Source organism: Eptatretus burgeri, chromosome 2 (assembly GCF_056783735.1).
Source record: "Eptatretus burgeri isolate ZD-2024b chromosome 2, Ebu_testis_v1, whole genome shotgun sequence".
Taxonomy (NCBI): Eukaryota; Metazoa; Chordata; class Myxini; order Myxiniformes; family Myxinidae; genus Eptatretus; species Eptatretus burgeri.
Genome location: NC_140962.1, coordinates 143,453,142 through 143,474,857, shown reverse-complemented (window position 1 = coordinate 143,474,857; position 21,716 = coordinate 143,453,142).

The following is a 21,716-nucleotide window of genomic DNA, read 5'->3' as shown; positions in this document are numbered from 1 at the left end:
TTCATAATCACGAGGTGGAATGAATGGTTATCGGGGTGCTTGTGGATTTTGTGTTGTTTCTGGCGGAAGTGGAGTTAAAGTCCGGCTTCACGCCAACATGGCCGAGCCTCACGCCTTGTGAACAGATATTTCGCACGATCGTACCTTCTGGCCAGTGGAGATTGGTGTATTTACTGATTGGTCCTCGTAGTCGTTGTTATTGTAGTAGTAGTAGTAGTAGTAGTACATCTTGTTGTAGTAGTAGTAGTTGTTATAGTCGTAGATATTGTACTTGTTATAGTAAATTTGGCTCGCTTTCTTTTTTTTCTATCGATATTACTTCAGTTTCTGTTCCTGAGAACTCGCTGCTTGTATACCTCTGCCATTAGCTGGACTACAAACCACTCAGCATGCCACTTCGTCACTTGATTAGTGTGTGATCGTTGGGAACTGGATGGTGGGCCGTGATGATGTTTGGTTGTTTCCCTTCACCGCTAAGCTCAATAATTCTTTACCTTCACAGTTATAACCTTCCCCTTTACAAAAGGCAGGTAGGTTTTCCAGTTCCTCAAAAAATTCCAAGATTATTTTTCCTTCTCTTCACTTCTCTATTTTCTTGAGTTCTTCTTTTTTTTTTTTTTTTTTTTATATATATTTTTTTCATTTTAGGCCTGGCCTGAGGATGATACAACCCGTGATCGGAGCCTTTCATATAGAAAAAAAAAACACCACCAGGGACAAAAATAGAGACTTGGAGAAATAATGGGTACTACATACCAGCTGCGTGTATGCTGAGTCGAATGCCTCTTCACAGCCAACAAAAGGGAAGGCAGAGAAAACATGAGTGACATTTTTTTATTTCGATCGACTTGGTGTATTATGTGCTGCATGGTTGAGTACCTGCTTCTTGAAACCTCCTTGCTCTCCTGGCTGATAGCCATCAAAAGTGTATTCAGATCTGTTGGTCGGGACTAGTGCAGTGTTTGCCCCAAACGTACAAGGCGTTATTTTGTGGACAGGACGGTAATCCTCAAGATGACTTTTGTTTCCTTTTTTTTCAAAACAAATTTATCTTGTTTGCTTCCATCCATTGTGGCGAAGTCTTCCTTTTTGGATGAGTTGTGTACAATTTTTGCAAGTTCCTTGGTAATTATTTATTATCTATATATATATAGTACACCTTGTCAGGTTGCGGTGCAGTTCCTCTTTTCATGTCTTAACATGTGTTTCTCATTTATTTTTCACTACTATTCTTTTTCCTCCACTTCCTCCACTGACGAAGTTGCCAGGGTCGTTATGTTTTTGGATTGTGTGTCCGTCCGTGATAATTACCTCCGCCACCGAAGGTGAAGGTGGTTATGTTTTCACCCCTTTCTTTCTGTCTGTTTGTTGGGTTGCGGAAATAGTTGACCCTTATTGTCTGTAATTCTGTCTGTTTGGATGTTTGGTCGTTTGTCATCAGCATAATTGGTAGTAAACGTGGGCGGATTTTGACCAAACTCGGGTGGTAGGTACATCTTATGACCTAGTGCTTTGGAAATTGTGATTGTTGCTAGGGACGCTTTGGTTCCCCAGCAACAGCCGAAAAACCTTAAAAATCGGTACCGTTCACGCGAAATCAATTCCGAAAGCCATTATCCCACGTAGGCTTATGAAATTTGGCATGCATCATCTACAGGTGATGCTCTACCAAATATATTCCGGTTTTTGTGATGTATGGAATAGTTAACCCGCAGCGCCCCCTAGAAATGGGGTATGCCCGAAAATTGAAGGCCCCCTAGCGACCAGGTGAGTGCATCGATCCGAATGAAACTTTGCAGGTTCATTGCACACAATGAGTACTACAAATTTGCCTCAGGGCATATTGACTGATATTGCTTAGGTCAGGGGTCAAAGGGCAAAAATCGATAATATGCGAGAGCTGGAAGTGCCTTCGTGCCAAATGCTACTCCTCCTAGGGTTATGGTCAGATGGTCATGAAAATTCACACTAATCATCTGGAATGCCGGATTAATCACGATCGAGCCGGATTTTCGATTTAGATCTTTGTTCACCCACAGCACCCCCTCAAACTTTGGGGATTTCCGATATCAAACCGCATTTTCGGTACTTTTCATTCAAATTGATACCGAGTAGCTATCATGAGATGGAATTCGATGAGATTTGGTATGCATAATCTTAAGATGATTCTCTATCGGCTATATGACATCCATTTTTTTTTTCTATATCTTATGGTTTCCAAATGGTAGCCCTCTCAACTTGGGTGTCCGAGGGCCATTGAGCATTCCCGCTGAAAATTCAAAGTACACTAGCTCCAAGACAGTTGAACCAAATCGAATGAATCTTTACATGCTTATAGACGTAATGAGTACTACAACTTTGCTCATTTGAATAATGACCTATCTCGAGTAGGTCGGGTCAAAGGTCAATAAGTGCATTTTTCAGGCGAAATTACCATTCAAATCCCCCTTGCTCCTACACGGGTTAACCGATACGAATGAAAGTTCATAGGTACAGAGTACATGATGGGTACTACAACTTTGCTTCAGGACATATTGACCTATCTCGGCTAAGTCAGGGGTCAAAGGTCAATGAGTGCATTGTTCTGGCGAAATTACCATTCAAGGCACCCTTGCTCCAACACCGATTAACCGATATGAATGAAAGTTCATAGGTACAGAGTACTCAATGGGTACTACAACTTTGCTTCAGGACATATTGACCTATCTCGGCTAAGTCAAAGGTCAATGAGTGCATTGTTCTGGCAAAATGATCATCCAAAGCCCCCGTGTTCATACACCGGTTAACCGATTCGATTGCAATTTCGTAATTACTTAGTACTAGATCAACTCAGATCAGGGGTCAAAGGTCATCGGATGCTCGGCGACCCATGGCCGCCTACCGGCTTGTCTGTCTGTTTGTGTACAGGATATCTCAAAAAGTTGTGGACGGATCCGGATGCAATTTTGTGGACAGGTTAGGTGTGTGACAAGGACGAACTGATTAGATTTTGGTGAAGATCCGGATCTGACTACTATAATTTTTTAATGTGATTCTTCACCATTGAGATATAGGGCTAAACTGATATATAGCACGTTATCTCAAAAAGTTTTGGACGGATTCAGATAAAACTTGGTGGACATGCTGGGTGTGTAACCATGATGACAAATTGATTTGATTTTGGTGAAGATCTGGATCCGGATCCAGATCTGATTTTTTAAGTGATTTTTCACCATTGAGACATTGGTCTCAAAAACGATATATAGCACGATATGTCAAATATACATTGGGCCCGATATGTTCTCGTGGATCAGGCATTACGGGGCAGAGGTACGCGCTCCACCGAGTGCCCTTCTAGTTAACCTCCGCCATCTTCGAAGATGGATGGAGGTTACTGTTTTCACCCCCTTTCTGTTTGTTTGTTTGTTTGTTTGTTTGTGAACAGTATTACGGAAAAACTCCTCGACGGATTTCGACGAAACTTGGTGGGGGGGGGGGGGTTAGGTATGGTCCAAGGATTTTTTAAATCCATTATGGTCCATTCAATTTTGGACTTGGTCCCCCCCCCCAAAAGGAATTGTTAGAGAAAATTTTTTTTTTGGCATTTCTACATGTTTTAAGTGATTTTCAACTCCCCCCAAAAAATTTACACCCCCCCCCAAAAAATAGAGAAATTTTTTTTTTTTTGCATTTCTACATGTTTAAAGTGATTTCCAACCCCCCCCCCCCACAAAAATTGTTCCCCCCCCCAAAAAAAAATTGTTAGAGAAATTATTTTTGCATTTCTACATGTTTTAAGTGATTTCCAACCCCCCAAAAAATTGTTGGAGAATTTTTTTTTGCATTTCTACATGTTTTAAGTGATTTCCAACCCCCCCCCAAAAAATTGTTCCCCCCCCCCCCAAAGAAATTGTTAGAGAAATTTTTTTTTTTACATTTTTACATGTTTTAAGTGATTTCCACCCCCCCAAAAAAAAAATTGTTAGAGAATTTTTTTTTTTGCATTTCTACATGTTTTAAGTGATTTCCAACCCCCCCCAAAAAAACAATTGTTAGAGAAAAAAATTTTTGCAACTTTTTTTTTCAACAAAATTTCGATTTCTTCTTTTGCATTTCTACATGTTTTAAGTGATTTCCAACCCCTCCCCACCCCCCAAAAAATGTTGGAGAAAAGAACTATAACTGTCAGCACTGTTGACATCATATTTAATGAATAAGATATAAGGTTCACTTGAGTGACCCAGCAGTATTGGCGGCAGAGGTTTTGTACTCTCCCGAGTGCTCCCCCTCTAGTTTTCTCTGTTTTCTCTGCAACCGCTTATCCGATTGACACACAATTTTCACCATAGGTGCAACTACTCATGTAGATTCTTTAATGATATTTGTGATATTATTACGGATCTGGAAACCATAAGGATTCAACATACAAATGTCCCAAAAGTCAGTTATGTCGTTAAGTATGTGTGTCGTCAGATCCCTTTCCTTTTGTCTTGTGGGAGAATCAAAGGCGTGCGTTGCGATTTCTTTTTTGTTCGGTTATTAAATCTTTACATCCAACGAACAACCAACAACCATTCCAGGTGGGTGGGCCGTAGGACCTGTCCAATCAGAGGCGGACAGCAAGGTGTATTCACCAAGGCCCCTCTCCGCTGAGGGAGGTCAATAAATTCCCGAGCACTCTCTGAGGCAGGTGGGGGGTCCATTAAAGGCAGGATCTTGCGTAGTCTTTTTGGGGTATTGGAGAGTCTTTTAAAAGTTCTTTTGAAGAGTTTTTGTTGGGCATCGAGGCGGCGAACGTGTCTCTGCTGGCCCTCTACGAGGAAGGGAAGAGCGACCCCGGCTATTCACCAGCCAAGTTCCACCACGAACCTTGAGTCCCACACGTGAAACTGGGGACCAAACCAGCGACCATTGTCAGGTGCTGCATCGCGGAGCATGCCCTTCCTCCGACGGTCAGGTACACCACCGAACTCTGGCCCCCAGATTGCCTCTCTCCACGGCTGCGAGGGTCCAAGAAAGACCGTAGAAATGAAAAGTTATAACTCCGCGCTATAATTCCACGGCAACCTTAGGGCCTGTAAAATATAGCCATACGGCGTAGGGCCACCCTGAGGCCACCTCAGAAACTCTGCGGCCGCCGCACGTTTCTGTCAATTCAGAGGGCGTACGGCCGCCGTATCCTCGCCGTAGAGCAAATGTGACTTAGGCCTAAAGAATCGCTTCCGAAATTATACCATCCGTATCCGCATCCAGATCTTCACCAAAATCTCACAATTTCATCGTTGTCCACCAAACTTAGTCGGAATCCATCCACAACTCTTTGATAGATGTTGTTCACAGACAAACAGATTGTGGTGAAAACACAACGTCCGTCCACCTTCGGTTGCGGAGGTAACTAGAAAGAGGAATCAGAAATTGCAGACCCTTGTCAGGACTTATTTTGTGTGGCAAATAAATATAAAGTCATAGATTTCAAATGAATGATATAAAGGTTTGAAAGGGTGTAATTTAAGGTCTCAAAGGTGTACAGGTCTAAAGGTCTGAAAAGGGGTCCTAAAGGTCGAAATGGTGCGTTTTGATGGTACTTAAGTAATGGACATGGTCACGATCCAATAATACACAATTTATAGACGTGGTCACAGTCCAACTCGCGTTCAAACAGTACATAATTCATCAACCAAGATCTCGACGAGGGTTCAACGTCCCCCCCCCCACTCCCTCCATATTTTTTGTTTTATATATCAAATGAATAGGTTGAAAATTGACTATTTATGTGACCATGACCGATTGGCCTCAATAAACCAGTCTACCGGTTGTTGAAGTTTCGTGAAGATCGGAGTGAAATTGAAACCTGAAGGCGATTATGCCTGGTGTTGGCTTAATGGTTAAGGTGGTGGGCTTTGGATCCGAGGGTCCTGAGTTCAAATCCCGCTCAGCTGTTGAATTAATACCAGGTGTGGTGAACTCGGCCTGTCATCCTCTCCAAGGTTGGTAAAATGAGTGCCAGCATGCTGGTATCCTGTGTCGGAGTGGCGACCCGTCCAGGATTGTACCCAATAGCCAAGGAGATTTGCTTAAGCAGGACCAACGCTCTGCACAGAGTATGGTTCCAATCTTCTCCCTCCTCCTCCTCCTCCTCCTCCTCCTCCTCCTCCTCCTCCTCCTCCTCCTCCTCCTCCTCCTCCTCCTCCTCCTCCTGCAGGTGATTGACACAAGCAACCACTCAGAATAACAGACCAGACCAACCAATAAGTACAGTCCAGTACCTGCGAATCTCCGATGTCGCAAGTAACAAACAGGCCAAAATGCAATACTCTCCTCTGGCAAGGGTAATGAGGGGCCTGCAGAGCAAGAAGTGATACTTTATCAAAACTATCAACAAAGCCACACAAATACAGTATTAATATACGTCGTGCTTCCCTATCCTGAGGCAGAGGGGGAGGTGGGGGAATTTATTTTGTGTTTTTGACCTGTCCATGATGGGCACCCTGAGTATACGTGCAAAAGCTGAGTGAATTTGGCCAAGCTGGTTGCCATCTTGAAGTCATCGGCCATTCATGATAAATTCAACCACGAAAGGCCAAAACGGCGGATTTTATGAACTGTATTGGACGACTAAAAGCACTCGTAATAAGAGAATGAACAAAATGTAAGAAAGTTGAGCTATCTCCACATACTGTGGGACATGAATGCAAAGAGTTGATGCCTGACGTTTCCATCACTTTTCTTAGAAGTCAAACATAACCGCGAGTCGGCACCTCCCTCCAAGGGCATTCGAGATTGTCAAGTTTGATCTTGTTTTGTTGAAGGATTTGTTCCATTATCATAACATTGTCCCCCACGGGGTTTCCCACGCGATGATGATGATGATGATGATGAACAACTTATATGGATTAACAACTCCCCACCACCCCCCTAATCCCGGTTCGTAACTTACACAATGGTGAATCATCATTTTTCACCATGCAGTCCACCAATGAACTCTCAAAATATTCCGTCAGTCAGATTACATGCCAGGTGACTGTGTTGTGCACCAGATTTTATTTTATTTTATTTTATTTTTTTACGATTCATCCTCGAACGAGACACCATGACCCACACTCACTTATCCCTCGAGTCCAGATTTCCATGCCGTTGAAATTCGCTTGTTAAACGCACGTACTCAAAAAGAACGGAACAGCAATTTTGACACTTAGTGTGCGCTTTCGTTTGAACCACGTCCCGCGGAGACATTTTCGAAAGCGTGAGTTTTAATCCGTCCGGCACATTGCAGGGGATGTGTTGAAACTCGTTCACAACAGCTGACGCTTGGTTGTTTTCGATGTCATTGAAATGCAAGTTGATGAACACCATTAACCACATTCGTTCGGTATGATGCAAGACTCGCGGCACTCCACGTGCTGGTGTGGCCTGCATGTAGGGAGGAAAGGGAAAAGAATGGCAGCGATTATTTAATAATTGCTTTTGATTGTGCGGAACTTTCTCATGCTTTGTATTGACGTGAAACGTGCATACCCTCTTCTCCCCACCCGTTCCCCTCCATTTTGATGTGATCATCAAAAACCAAACCCAAAGTCATCATCCAGTTCTTATTCCTCTCTCCTTCCTGGAGCCTCGACCTGAGTTACCTCGTCTTCTTCCTCGTTCATACGCAGCACAAGGCTGCAGGGTAGCATCATTGGCTGACATGGCTTTCGCTGATACAACGCCTGCCCTCTGCTGGTGAGGGCATGGATTTTTTTGAATTTGTTCAGGGTGCCGGTGACAGCTTGCCTACTCTTCGCAAAGGACACTGGGATCGTTATCCTCCACCCACAAATTCAGGCAGATTGGACACCTTTTTAATGTCCATCCGAGAGACAGCACGCATACACACATTGTTGAATCACGCTGCCTGTGAAACACCGGGATTACAGTTTATCGCTGGGTCAGGATCCAAACCCATGTGAGTGTGGGTACCTCTTGGCCATCCTGTCAGCCAGTTACCTAGTATTTATACGCAATACTGCACCCTGTAAGGCGAGTAATCTCCGGCACCCTGAACAAATTGCAAATTCCTGCCCGAGTCACCTTTGGTCGAACGTCTGGCCTGGCCAGCTGGTTTGTGAAAGGTGTAGACCAAAAACGTTCTCTGGTCAACCCCTCAAGGTTGGAATCATTGTGGCTATTGAAGAAGAAATAATATTAGTTCAGGAAAGAGATGAAAATCTGACTGAGAAGTCTAGTCGAGGCTGGTGATCCTTTCTGGCGGTATTCCATTGTCCATCTCTTCTTCTCAGGATCATAATGACGCACCCACTCTTATCTCCAGCGCTTCACCCTTCATAGCGCTGACAATGTCGTCCTGCGCTCTGCCATCTTGACTAACACAGCAATGAGACATCTTGTGTCAGAATCGCGAAACATTGCACCGATTGACACAAAAATGTGTGCTGACTCCGCTTTGTTTCATTCAAATATCTTTTCCTGGTTTGGAGAAAAAGAATAGTGGGCATTACTTTTCAACACCCTCATCGTGGTATTAGTAGCTGATGTTACCAGCTTTAAAATATTGTGAAGGAACATGTTTTTTTGTTTTTTTTGGGCAGACATTTTAACGTTAATTTTTGCTTCATTTATGGCCATATTTGGATTACCATCCCAATTGTCATTTGCACATAGGTCGGATTTTGTGACCAGATAATCAAGTGGCTTTATGAATGCAAAGAAATGACTCCCAACAAAACCAGTTTGATTAGCATATCTAACTGGAGCGAAGTCAATGGCATGCCATCGCAAATCCCCATGCTTCCCACCGAAAGCAAAGTCGAAAGATGGAAAAAGTTCCAGGAATGACCCGATATCAAATTTTGAGTTCCATTTTTTTTCTGACCATTTTGACCCCTGTGACCCGAATAGTCGACGACGTCATTGACCAAAAGATGCTTCAAAATCAAATTTTGTGGCACCCAGTTGGAAATTATATTATGATTAGCGTTTCTTAATGAAAATGATGTGCTGAATTTGAATTTAAAATTCCACAAACTATGGGAGGTCAGGTCAGGTATGAGAGGATGCGCCAGAGCAGTGCGTCGCTGCATCGAATTTCCGCCGGTAACCCAGGGGCCTCCATCTGGCCATCCCTCAGGCAGATGCCTGGCCCATCCCCATCAACTTGAGATGCTGATCAACCTGCTGCAACCACGAGGTACGTGGTTGGCCCATTGACCTACTCCACTCACGTGGCTCCCTCGCTGAGAGAATCTGGTGTGCAGCATCAGGAAAACGAGCCACATGTCCATACAGCCGCAGCTGACGCTCAGACAATGCAGGTAACAAATCTCATTTGAGTCTCTCTCAGCAACTGCTCGTTCGACACAAAGTCCAACCAGCAAGAGCCAAGGATTCTCCGAAGAGACCTGGTACCAAAGGAATTAAGTCTCCACCTCAGATCCCTGATCAGAGTCCAAGTCTCACATACATAAAGCAAGCCCGGAAGCACCAAGGACCTGAAGACTTGGACTTTCGTCCTCCCGCACAGGTAACGGCAGTGCCACACCCCATGATCCAGTGAATCCATGACTCCCCAGGCCCAACCTAGACGTCTGTTGACCTCTGGCTCACAACCAGCAGAGACATGAATATCACTGCCAAGGAAAGTGGATCTCTCCATGACCTCAACATCCTTACCACAAACGGGTACAGACAAGACGGCAGCATCCAAGATGTCATTGAAAGGCTGGATCTTAGTTTTGTCCCAGGAAACCTGTAATCCCAGCGGCTCAGACTCCTCATTCAGCACCTCGAGGGCCCCCAAAAGGATATCTAAAGTCTCCGCAAAGATGAATGCATCATCTGCGAAATCCTCCCAAAAATCCAGTCCATACAAATGTTGAAAAGTGTGGTGGCCAGTACACACCCCTGACAAACTCCAGCAACAACTGGAAATAAGTCAGAGATGGTATCACCACATATCACTGCACTCTCAGTTCCAGAGTAGAGTTCAGACATCAGATTTGATCAGTTTTGGTGGCACCCCACGCAGACCAATAATCTTCCAGAGGGCATCCCGGTTCACTGAATCAAACGCTTTACAGAGATCAACATAGGCTGCAAGCAGCCCCTGCCGAAGCTCTCGTCTGCGTTCGGTGAGGACCCGAAGAGCAATGATATGGTCAATCGTTGACCTCTTTGGTGTAAAGCCTGACTGCTCTGGACACTGGTACTCAAACAAATGATGGCGAACCCTATCAATAATTATCCAAGCAAAGATCATGCCCGGCACTGAGAGCAGCGTCGCTCCTCGGTAGTTGTTACACTCCTGGCGATCACTCTTCCCTTTCCAGAGAGGGACAACAAGGCCCCTCTTCCAGTCAGTTGGGATGTTGCTTGTGTTCCAGGCAGAGCACAGAAGGGCATGCAACGACACGAGTACAGCATTTCCTCCAGCCTTTAAGTTCAGCATGGATGCCACAGATCCCAGGAGCTTTATCCCATTTCATCCGGTTTTCCACAAACGAAGTTGGACCACAGTTGATTTTAGGGTCAGCAATTGGGATTGTACCTCCCGACATCCAACTCGACAGCTGGTGGATTAGCCTGGTACAGCCGCTCAAAGTAACTGGGCCAGCGGGCCTTCACTTCGGATTCCTCTGTGAAGAGCCGACCACCCTCCGCGCTAACTGCAGTGCACCTGAGGGACGGGCTTGGAGGAACGCAATGCGTGAATTCCCCTGTAAGCAGGATGAGAATCACTTGACCACAGGTGATGCTCTTCCCCTTCACAGATTCCTCGCACATAGGCCTGCTTGTCCACCCTTTGTGCGCGTACAGTTTTATGCCTCAGCTCCCTGAACAGCTCAACTCTGCCATTCACCCTTGCCCTGTGACTCTGGTCAATGGTATCCACTGTCCCTTGAGAGACAAAATTCTTCTTTGCCCTTTGGTGAGTTCCAAAACATCCACTGGCAACATCAAGTACGGTGGTCTTGATGGCACTCCACAACTCTTCAGGATCCCCCAAAGCACCCAGACCCCTGAAATCCCCACTCATCTGGTTCACAAACTCCTCAGCTACCCTCTCATCCTTGAGCTTGCCATCCTAACCTGGGATGGTACCATTCTCCTGGATTTAAGTTGCAACTTCAGAGTTGCTACAACAAGCCTGTGGTCAGTATTGAGGAACTGAACACTCCGGTGGACCCTGCAGTTTTGGATCATCCTCCAGCGATGATCAACGAGCACATGGTCAATCTCCTTTGCCACACCACCTGTGTTGGAATACCAAGTCCAGTCTTGTGGCACACAAAGATTAATGGTGGATTGTTCCTGGTAATTTCTGTAATTATAGATATTGAAATGCATGCAAATTATGGGCTGAGAGAATAACAAAGTAAACTTGATTTGCAACTATAAATTTACACAAGAATACAAATGTTTATCCAGTGAGAAATAATTGACATTTTAAAAAGTGCACACACCCAGATTTCTGAAAGTTTATTGCTCATTTGCTAAGTAAACTTTACTCAAACCATAACTAAACTTTATTTCAGTAAACTTTATTGAAAAAGTTGCTGTGTTTATTGAACTTAAGTCATTCCATTCCTGAAGAGGTAGAACTGAAAAATATCGAATGCAAATAGCCAAATAAATGTATAGTATTAAGACTGATTGTCTAGTTTAGGTGTCGGGTAATTTGCTTGGCAAATGTGTACACTTGTCCATGTTACTCCAATTTACACAGTCACAAAGGTCAGTACACGGGATGCCGTTGCACTTGCACGAACATTGGTGGGTTTTTTTTTTGGGTGGGGGGGGGGGATGGTTTCACCCTGTTTTCACACATTTACAATGCACACCATGAATCATTGTTTGGGGGATGGGATCTTTCATCATGCAAACCAAGTTGAGTGTAGTTCCTTCCACCTTCCATCCATGGCGATGAGGAGTGGGTGCGTCAATTCTCTAGTAAGGCCTGACGGTGCACCGCTGCTTGATAATTAGACCTCAGACTATGCTGCCCACAGAGCATCACTCGTCGAGAGCAGTTTGAACTCGTCATTCGACCCGAGGGAGAACAAGTGACACAGAGCTTGGCCTACGGACGGACATACAGTTCACAGACTAAGCGTTCAAGCAACCTGCTCAAATGAGTTGGGGAAGCGGTAAAACTTTGGCCAAGCCCTGTGAATACTTCACGATACTCCGAAAAGGTCAACATCAGTTCAAATGGTCATGTTTTTCCTCTCCTCCACCACCTCCCCTCCCCTCCCCCGAAAGCAGCGAGTCGTGTCACATCCCGAAAAAGCATGCAAGCCAATGAGGGCTTGGCATACGTCTTCTCTAAGAGAGATGTGCATTTTATTCACTTCGATGGATCGATTATTTTTCTTTTTGTCAGTGTGAAAATGTACCTTACACTGAAATCCAACTTGTCCACGTGCCCGAGGAGCAAAATGTACCTACATCTGTGTCCATACTTCTGACCTGGATGATTGATCTGGGTGAATCCTGTTCTGCAAGTTGGACGTACAGAACGAGTCTGGTGTCTGCCTCTTCATGGTCACCACACAACTCTTTTTCTCGGCAGATGCAATCTTTCATCCGTTTGTAACATTTCTCACCATGGCTTACGAATAAGCATCGTCTGCCCAGCGTGCCGGCATTAGTGCTCCAGTGTCTGGAAAAAAATTCATTCAAGTTTTCCTTCTCTTGGCTGTTGAGGAAATTTTGCCTTTGTTGAGGAATTTATTGTGTTCCACTGAACACTCCAATTGTCTGGCTCGAGGAACCTTTGTGTGTTTTGATGCTCGATAAACTTGATGGCAGTTCTGGGTATCTATCGAAAACTAAGTCAATACATTGACAAACTAATCGATCGGCTAGAGACAATGCCGTCGTTAGAATGTCGTCTGCAAAACCACCGAATATCACAGGCAGTGTGGTTGATTGGGAACGAATGACGGCCATTTCTTCCACAATGATGACGCCACTTCTTCGACTGCAGAGGAATATTTTCCGACGCTTCTTGCAGATTATGCACATGCTTGAGAGCACGTGTGTTTTTGCTCCTTGTTTGAGGGGCAACTGACACCTGTGACCGCAGTTTTCACTGCCCCTTTTGTGAAAGGACCTGGCTTTGTCGCTGCAGAATAGTCGGAGGCAGGACATCCTTTCAGAGCTCTGTCAACCTTCTGTGAATCTGTGAACTTGCCATAGCAACGAATGTGATATCCACAGTCATCTGGTACATCTGTAAAAACAAACAAACAAACAAAACACTGAATGTATTTAACAATGGCCAGATGAAACGGACTTCCTTTGAATGAAATGAACAATTCCCAACTCGGCCAACATAAAGCTCATCCATCTGACTAACTCACCAGCTTTGATTGACGCAACTTAAACACTGTTTATTTGAGAATGATGAGTAATCAGGGCTCAGACTTCATCTTCTCTTTGGCACGGTACAGATGTTGTTATATGTGAATTGCCAATTAAATGTGGAGGCAGGATGACAGCATTGCACTGGAGACACGAGGTAGTACAACGACTAGTCATTGACACAGGCAGGGCCCAGAATATGCTTGTGATCTGTGTCCAATGTTTGGGTAAATCTGTCTGCATAATTAATTGCCAATGTCTTTGCTTCGGGAGGTTTTCCTTTTCCATAACTAGTGCCAGGCCATCAATGACCAGACAGCTTGTCCCAGCAACTGAGGGTATTGTTTTATATCAAAACCATTCCACATTTTGTGAGGATATAAAATAGCAGGGTTTTTTTTTTTTTTCTTTTCTTGGCTGCGTGTAGGCTGTTGTGTCCTTGGTCGGTCCTGAACACAAGATATCGTTCCGTTTTAAGGGTTGACTTTACAAAAATTTGACTCAAGATGAGGAGATTTGGACTTGTACTTGCGTGGGTCGGCTCACGATGCTCGCCTCTCCACACGTCGTTGCAGAGATTGAAGTCACAGATTTGCTGTGTTGGCATGATTTACACCAATCGTGATAGAAACATTTATTTTCTACAAATTTATTACTTCCGAAACCTAAAGACTTCGTAAGTATATTGATCACTTCCGTCATCTGTTTGTGTGTTTGTTTGTTTCTGTGTGTGTTTGTTTGTAGGCACGATAACTCGAGAATGGAAGAAGCTACCAATGTCAAATTACACCACGTGATTCAGGAGGGTGATGGCTAGCGCTGATTAGATTTTGGTCAAAATCGGTCAAAGGTCAAGGTCACAGTGAGGTCAAACATTCAACTTTTGATGGTTTGGTACAGAATCATCGTAGAAACTTCTGGTTTGCGTCGCTACCTCCTCTTGAGACAGCTTTTATTAGACAAGGTCAGAGGTCAAGTTGACGATTTCGTAAGTACCAGTCTATGACTGCTTGTTTGTAATATTGGTGATATATTTATTTATGATATTAGGTCGAAATGGTCAGGGGTCTAAGCTGTCTAATCTGTCTGAAGGGTGTAAGGAGTTTAAATGGTGTTTGGGTCTTCAAGGTCTTTTGGGTCTTCAGGGACTTTTGGATACTCAGGGTCTATTTGGGTCTTCGAGTCTTTTTGGATATTCAGGGTCTTTTGGGTCTTCAATGTCTTTTTGGGTCCTCTGGGACTTTTTGGATATTCAGGGTCTTTTGGGTTCTTGGGTCTTCGGGGACTTTTGGGTATTTGGGGTCTTCATGATCTATTGGGGTATTCAGGGTCTTATGGGTCTTCGATGTCTTTTTGGGCTTCGAGGTCTTTTTGGTATTCAAGGTCTTTTGGGTCATCGGGGTCTTTGGGGATTTTTGGGTCTTTTTGGTTTTTCGGGGTCTTTTGGAAATTTTAGGGTATTTTGGGTGTTCTTGGGGGTCTTTTGGGTTTAGACTTTTTGGTTCTCAGGGTCTTTTGGGTCTGAGGGGATCGTAAGGGTCTTCGTGAATTAATGTTCAAACAGGACGTGATTAATAGGCATTTTGACTTAAGTTTCATCGCCTCAGCGTGCTTTTCGTTTTTATATTGTTACGGTTGTGGGGGTAGATGGAAGAATTTAAAAGAGAATTTAGGATTGAATAGAGTTGTTTGGTCCGTGGACGTGTAGGAGACATTTCGATATAATTAAGTGGGGAAACTGTGAGCTTAAGTGTTATGTGTCACCACACGGGGTGGGGGGGGTGCGGTTTTAATTAGGAAGTCATTAAGAATAAGTTCCGCCAGTATGTGATTGCCCCCTTGTAACCTATTCCTACGTTTTTACATTTACAAGCAATACAAACGTTCCAAGCAGGAAGAAGTACCGATTCCAAGGGTGACAGTGGGCGAAGTCACATCCCCGAAGCTGATGATTGATGGGCGTAACGTCAGAAGCGAGCCAAATGTGCCAAGCGGGCGAGGCACCGCCTTCCTGGGTTTCATGAGAGGAAGCCACACCCCGGAGGAGGAAATGGGGGTTTGGCGTGACGTCAGTCAGAGGCGAGAGATCAGGAGAGCACACGCACAAGGTCAGTGTGAAGAGGAACCGTTGAGTGCAGAGTGAGGGACACACGCAGTCGAGAGAGAACGTAGCTCGGAGATGGCCTGAAAGAACAGGGCTTCACAGCTAGCTTTCCTTCGACGCATGAAGAAGATGGCACGATTCTCGGATTCCTGCTGAGGCGATTTGAATCACGTGGTGAAGCAAGACGCTGCCCATCAACTCTTGGCTGGACGTCTGGACGGGCCTTGAAGCTTCGTGTGTGTCACCGAAGAAGTCCGCAATTCTGCAAAGGTGCGGCGTCAGTGAGGATGAAGCGGAACTTGAGGTGTGCAAGTTGTGATCTCGTTAGACTGCGTCTTACTGCATCGTAATCGATGACAAAATTTTAATTCACATCTGGGTGCTACAAAACTGAACGATAGAGCCGCTGACCTCATTGACTACAAGTCCCCACCTCCATGGGACATTGATCTGGGGTCAAATCTCCCCCCCCCCCAAAAAAAAACATTACATATTTCATGCAGCTCCTAATGTTGATTGCGTATGAAAAGTTTCATTTAAAAATGTTTCGAAATGTGCTTGCATTTGCATTTTTCGGTTCTTGACCCTTTCACCCCACCCCTGGGGGGGGGGAGCCAAAAATGACACTGCTCTTGCACCTTCACGCCATATGGTGATCATGACTACCAATTTTAAGTTTCTGCCATCTGCTCCATTTAGGAGATGGCATGAGTGATGGACAACCAGCTTCATTCAAATAGCATTTTGTTTTTTTCAAAATGCCTGGGGATAATAATTTAATAACCTTTATGGTTGATATTGTCCCCATGATTTTTTTTTGATTTTTTTCATTTTGAATGTTAGATTAAGTCTGAAGAGCAGCTCGGTCTTTTTCAGCTTTGTTAGATTTCCACATTGATTGGTGATGGTGTTATTGACATTATGATCATCGTCGCTGTGTTTTTGTTTTGCCCTTGTCTGCGGATTTACACCCATACAACAGGAGAGACTCAAATGCGATGTGTGGCTTATTAAATAACAGTCTTTACACCAGCTCAGAACCCAGGAATGGTACTTGTTCCATCGTGCTGAGCACATGCGTAGTCAAGTACTGCAATTGTGATGGCCCTCAAATGAGTACCTGTCCTGCCAGAATCCTCTCTGTCCAAGATGCCCAATGGAACCGAAGGGAGAGCATTTTCTAAAGTGCCGTCAAAGCGAAGGCATTGTCGCTCATCGTGCGATCCGACAAGCACAAAGTCCCGAAAAACATACACAGATTCCAATCGTTAATGACGCAAGTCTCGGCTGGCTTACACATGCAGGAGAAGCCGTTCGAATTGCTTACCTGTTTTATTGCTTCAGCAATCAATTAAGTATTTTGTCCACCTTGCTTTCTTTGTTCATGATGTTTGTTTTTGGTCTTGGAGTGCTCAACTTCCTGATGAATACACAGGTGGGGTAAGTGTGTTTAGCTGTTTGTCAAGTGCAGTTATCGAGGGAGGATGAACGCAAGGATGTAGTGGTGGAGCAGGTACGTTGGTGTTGCTAGGAAGCATCGGCATCTGTTGGCGTCGCAGAGGCTCAAGGGAAAACCGGAACGTTAGAGAGAATGGTCTTGTACGATATATGAAAAGGAAAAATAACTTTATTACCATGTGAAACGAAAGGCAGGGTGAAGCAATTGCTTCACTTCTGTCTGTCTCTGTCTCCAAATGTCAGTTTATGATTGAGGAACACAACTTGATTTCAATTGAATGTTACTTTATGAACCTGCAGTTTGGCAGTACTTTGCCTTGGAATTTGACCCAATTGTGAAAGTGCAGACCTGAACGAAATACATTTTATACTCGGCTTGTCTGGCAGTCAAACAAAATTGAAAATTATTCCCAACAATAAGCTTACTGTTTTTAGCAACATCATCAGATCAGGTCAGGTGTGGGAGCATGCACCAGAGCAGTGCGTCGCTGTGTCCACTTTCCGCAGGTACTCCAGGACCTCCGTCTGGTCATCCCCCAGGAAAATGCCTGGCCCATCCCTATCTCCTTGAGATGCTGATCAACCTGCCGCAAACACGAGGCACGTTGTCGGCCCATTGGCTACATCCACTCAAAAGGCTCCCTTGCTAAGAATCTGGTGAGCAGGATCAACGTCAGGAAAACGAGCCACATGTCCATGCAGCTGACGCTCATGGACTATGCAGGTAACAAATCTCATTTGAGTCTCAGCAACCGCTCGTTTGACACAAAGTCCGACCAGCGAGAGCCAAGGATTCTCCAAAGAGACCTGGTACCAAAGGAATTAAGTCTCCCTCTCAGATCCCTGGTCGGAGTCAAGTCTCACATCCACAGAGCAAGACTGGAAGCACCAAGGACCTGAAGACTCAGACTTTCATCCTCCCGCACTGGTAACGACAGCGCCACACCCCATGATCCAGTGAATCCATGACTCCCCAGGCCCGACCTAGACGTCTGTTGACCTCTGGCTCACCGCCAGCAGAAGCATGAATATCACTGCCAAGAAAAGTGAATCTCTCCGTGACCTCAACATCCTTACCACAAACAGGCACTGACAGGACAGCAGCATCCAAGATGTCATTGAAAGCCTGGATCTTAGTTTTGACTCAGGAAACCCGTAATCCCAGCGGCTCTGACTCCTCATTCAACACCTGGAGGGCCCCCAAAGGATTTCTAGAGTTTCTGCAAAGATGACTGCATCATCTGCGAAATCAAGGTCAGAGAGCTTGACGTTCCCAATTGATGCACCGCAGCTTGATCTGTCTGACATCCTCCCCAGAATCCAATCCATACAAGTGCTGAAAAGTGGGGGGGGCAGTACACACCCTGTTGAACTCCAGTAAAAACTGGTAATAAGTCAGAGATTGTATCACCACATATCACTGCACTCTCAGTTCCAGAGTGAAGTTCAGACATCACATCGATCTTTTTTTGGTGGCACCCCACGAAGACCAAGAATCCTTCAGAGGGCATCCCAATTCACTGAATCAAACGCTTTACAGAGATCAACATAGGCTGCAAGCAGCCCCTGCTGAAACTCGTTTGTGTTCGGTGGTCACCCAAAGGGCAAGGATACGGTCAATCGTTGACCTCTTTGGTGTGAAGCCTGACTGGTCTGGACGCTGGTGCTCAAGCAAATGGTGGCGAACCCTATCGAGAATTATACGAGCAAAAACCTTGCCTGGCACCGAGAGCAGCGTCACCCCTCGGTAGTTGCAGTTTCAGCGATGACCCTTCCCTTTCCAGAGAGGGACAACAAGGCCCCTCTTCCAATCAGTTGGGATGATGCCTGTGCTCCAAGCAGTGCACAGGGAACTGCAGAACTGCAACATCATAAAGGACAAATATAGGCATGGAGAACTAATCTGACGTGTTAAATAAGTTGGCGAATAAGACGCTGCATCAACGGCGGTAAACTTCCAAAAAAATAAAATTTTCCTACAACCTTATGAACCTTTATTTTAATTCAATTGAATTGTATACTGGAACACGAGGATAAAAATTTCCTTTTTGGCACTTTCCAAACCCTTCCATTTAGCAGAACTCAAGCAAAATATTATTGCAACTTACATAACCTTCAATCAAATTTACCGCTCCCAAACCCTTCCCATGTCTTTGCTGGATGCATTTTCATTGCCTTGGGAAAATGTTCTGCATCGTCTTACCATGATGGGTGTATTTGCGTGCAATTTTGTATTGTCTGCTATGTGTGGAATTTGTTTATCCATGCGTTTTCTGTTGTTGGATGACTCGTAGATAAACCAGAGCAAGGCCTTGCATGTTACCAAAACCGTTGGCAATTGTCCTTAACCCTCTAGAGCCCACGAAATGTTCTGGGTGAACAAAAAAAAATCAAACAAAATTGCATGCGGTCACCGATGACCCCTGGGGCTCTTGAGGGTTAAAACCAAAACTCGACTCTCAAAAGAGCGAGTATGAAAAAAAGGCATCGCCCTCACAGAAGGGTGGAGTGATAGGCAAACACAACAAGTAGGAACATGAATAAACAAGAGTTGAGAAAAGGGGGAAAGAAAGCGAGGACAAAAAAGGCATCGCCCTCACAGAAGGGTGGAGTGATAGGCAAACACAACAAGTAGGAACATGAATAAACAGAAGAGTTGAGAAAAGGGGGAAAGAAAGTGAGCAAATTGCAAACTATGAGTAAGGGTGACGATAGGTTTATTTATTCGTATGCAGCCTATGGCTGCCTGGCTGCATCATTTCTTGGGCATTTCTTGAGGAAAGGGTTTCTGGAAATGCACCTGCATCCTGAAGGAACTGAGAACGGTCAGAGGGATAATAGAATCTGTAAAAAAAAAAAAAAAAAAAAAAAAAAAAACATATATATATATATATATATATATATATATATATATATATATATATATATATATATATATATATATATATATATATATATATATATATATATATATATATATGTCTACATTAGGACAACAGAAAGTTTGGCCATTTGTCTTCTAGAAGATGGCCAGTATTGTTGCCAGCTTTCAATTCCACAGCATCCAGGAGAGACCGATGTGAAACGGGGCAACACCCCAGAGGGGAGAGTCGTACTCCAATGGCGATATCTCTATTGTGAGGCGTTCACACTCAGCACGATGAAGGACGCCCAGTCCACGGCTAACTTTAGACTCGATCTTTGCTGTATGGTCTTTCCAGGAAAGGTCACGACATGGTGAGGTCCATATCCTCGAGTGACCCAATTTTTTTTTCCATTGGCTCGTCATGGAAATATGTAAAATCGGCGGGTTCTTGAGACTATCTTTCTGGGGAAGAAACAGGTTGAGAATGTGAGATATGCTCGGATTGAATGGCATGTTCCGTGTGTCAGACCAGCAAGCTGCAAGCATCCGATCCTTTCCAGGTCGGCAGATTTTTCTCTGCTGGGATTCCCATTTCTCCTTGGCCTGAGAACCGAAGGCCATCTGCTCTCGCAGCGATTAGCCGAAGGCGGTTCACTTTCTTCTCCCTGTGAACTAACTCTGTAATACCACTCTTCACTCTTATTTTTGCAATTACCAAACATTCCTTCCACATTGTTTGACTTTTTTTTTTCTTTTTTTTTTTTTTGCGAGTGTGCACCTCCTGTTAAAATGCCTGGATATAATTTCCTCATTTTGAGCTGCACAGAAAGTCACATTGCCACTCCACCACATTTTTATAGTCATTCACATTTTTTTTTTTTTTTTTTTTTTTTTTTTTTTTTGTATACCTTGGTCGAGGCTCGTATGAGAGCTAACACACAACTCACAGCAAGGAGGCATGAGACAAGAGGGGTGGGAGTGGAAGGGACAAAACATTGGGGAACAGACACAGGTGAACTGTGGAAGGGAGAGGGATGGGGATGGGACGGGGAACATGGCGAGGAGAAGATGGACATTACAGGGACTTTCAGGAAGGAAAGCAGGAGAATTGAAGGAAGTGGGCATGGGTGGATTATCGGGGGTAGAAAAGATCGAGGATTTGGATGGGGGAAGATAAGAGGTGGTGGTGAACAGCTGTTTTGAAAGCCTGGAGGGAAGAATGGGAAAGAATAGAGTGAGGAAGTTTATTCCAAAGGCGGGAAAAAAGAGGAATGAAAGAGTGAAGATGAGCAGTGATTCGTGATTTTGGTAGTTTTACCAGAAGGGGGTTGTTGGCGGACCTTGAGCGCCCTGTGGAAATGTGGTTGGGACAAATCGCAGAGAGAGCAGGGGGGCAAGGCTGGAGAGGAGTCGGTAGAAGACAGAAAGACCACCGACCAACCTGCGGTGATTGAGTGAGAGGCCCAAAGACTCAGCTTCATTGCGGGAGATGCCAATGATCTTAAAAGCCCTGGTTTCGACAGCGTGAAGTCGAGAAAGGTGGGAGGCAGGAGCACCAGCCCAGAGGGGAGAGCAGTACTCCATCAGGCTACGGACAAAAGCTTTGTAAGTAGTCAGGAGCTCAAGAGGGCCGAGGAAGGACTTTGCACGACGGAGGATTCCCAGTCGGCGACTGGCTTTTGAGGCAAGGTTGGAAATGTGACTTTCCCAGGAAAGGTCATGGCAGATAGTGAGACCCAGAAGCTTGAAAGAAAAGACTTCTTCCAGAGGATTGTTGAGAAAGTGGATGGGGGGTTTTGTAAACGGTCCTTTCGAAGAGACATAGTGAGAGTGTGAGATTTGTGTGGATTGAAAGACATGTTCCACGTGTTGGACCAGTTTGTGATTTTATCCAGATCTGCAGTGAGCGAAGAAGCTGCTGCTTGCCGGTCTGAGGGATGACAGATG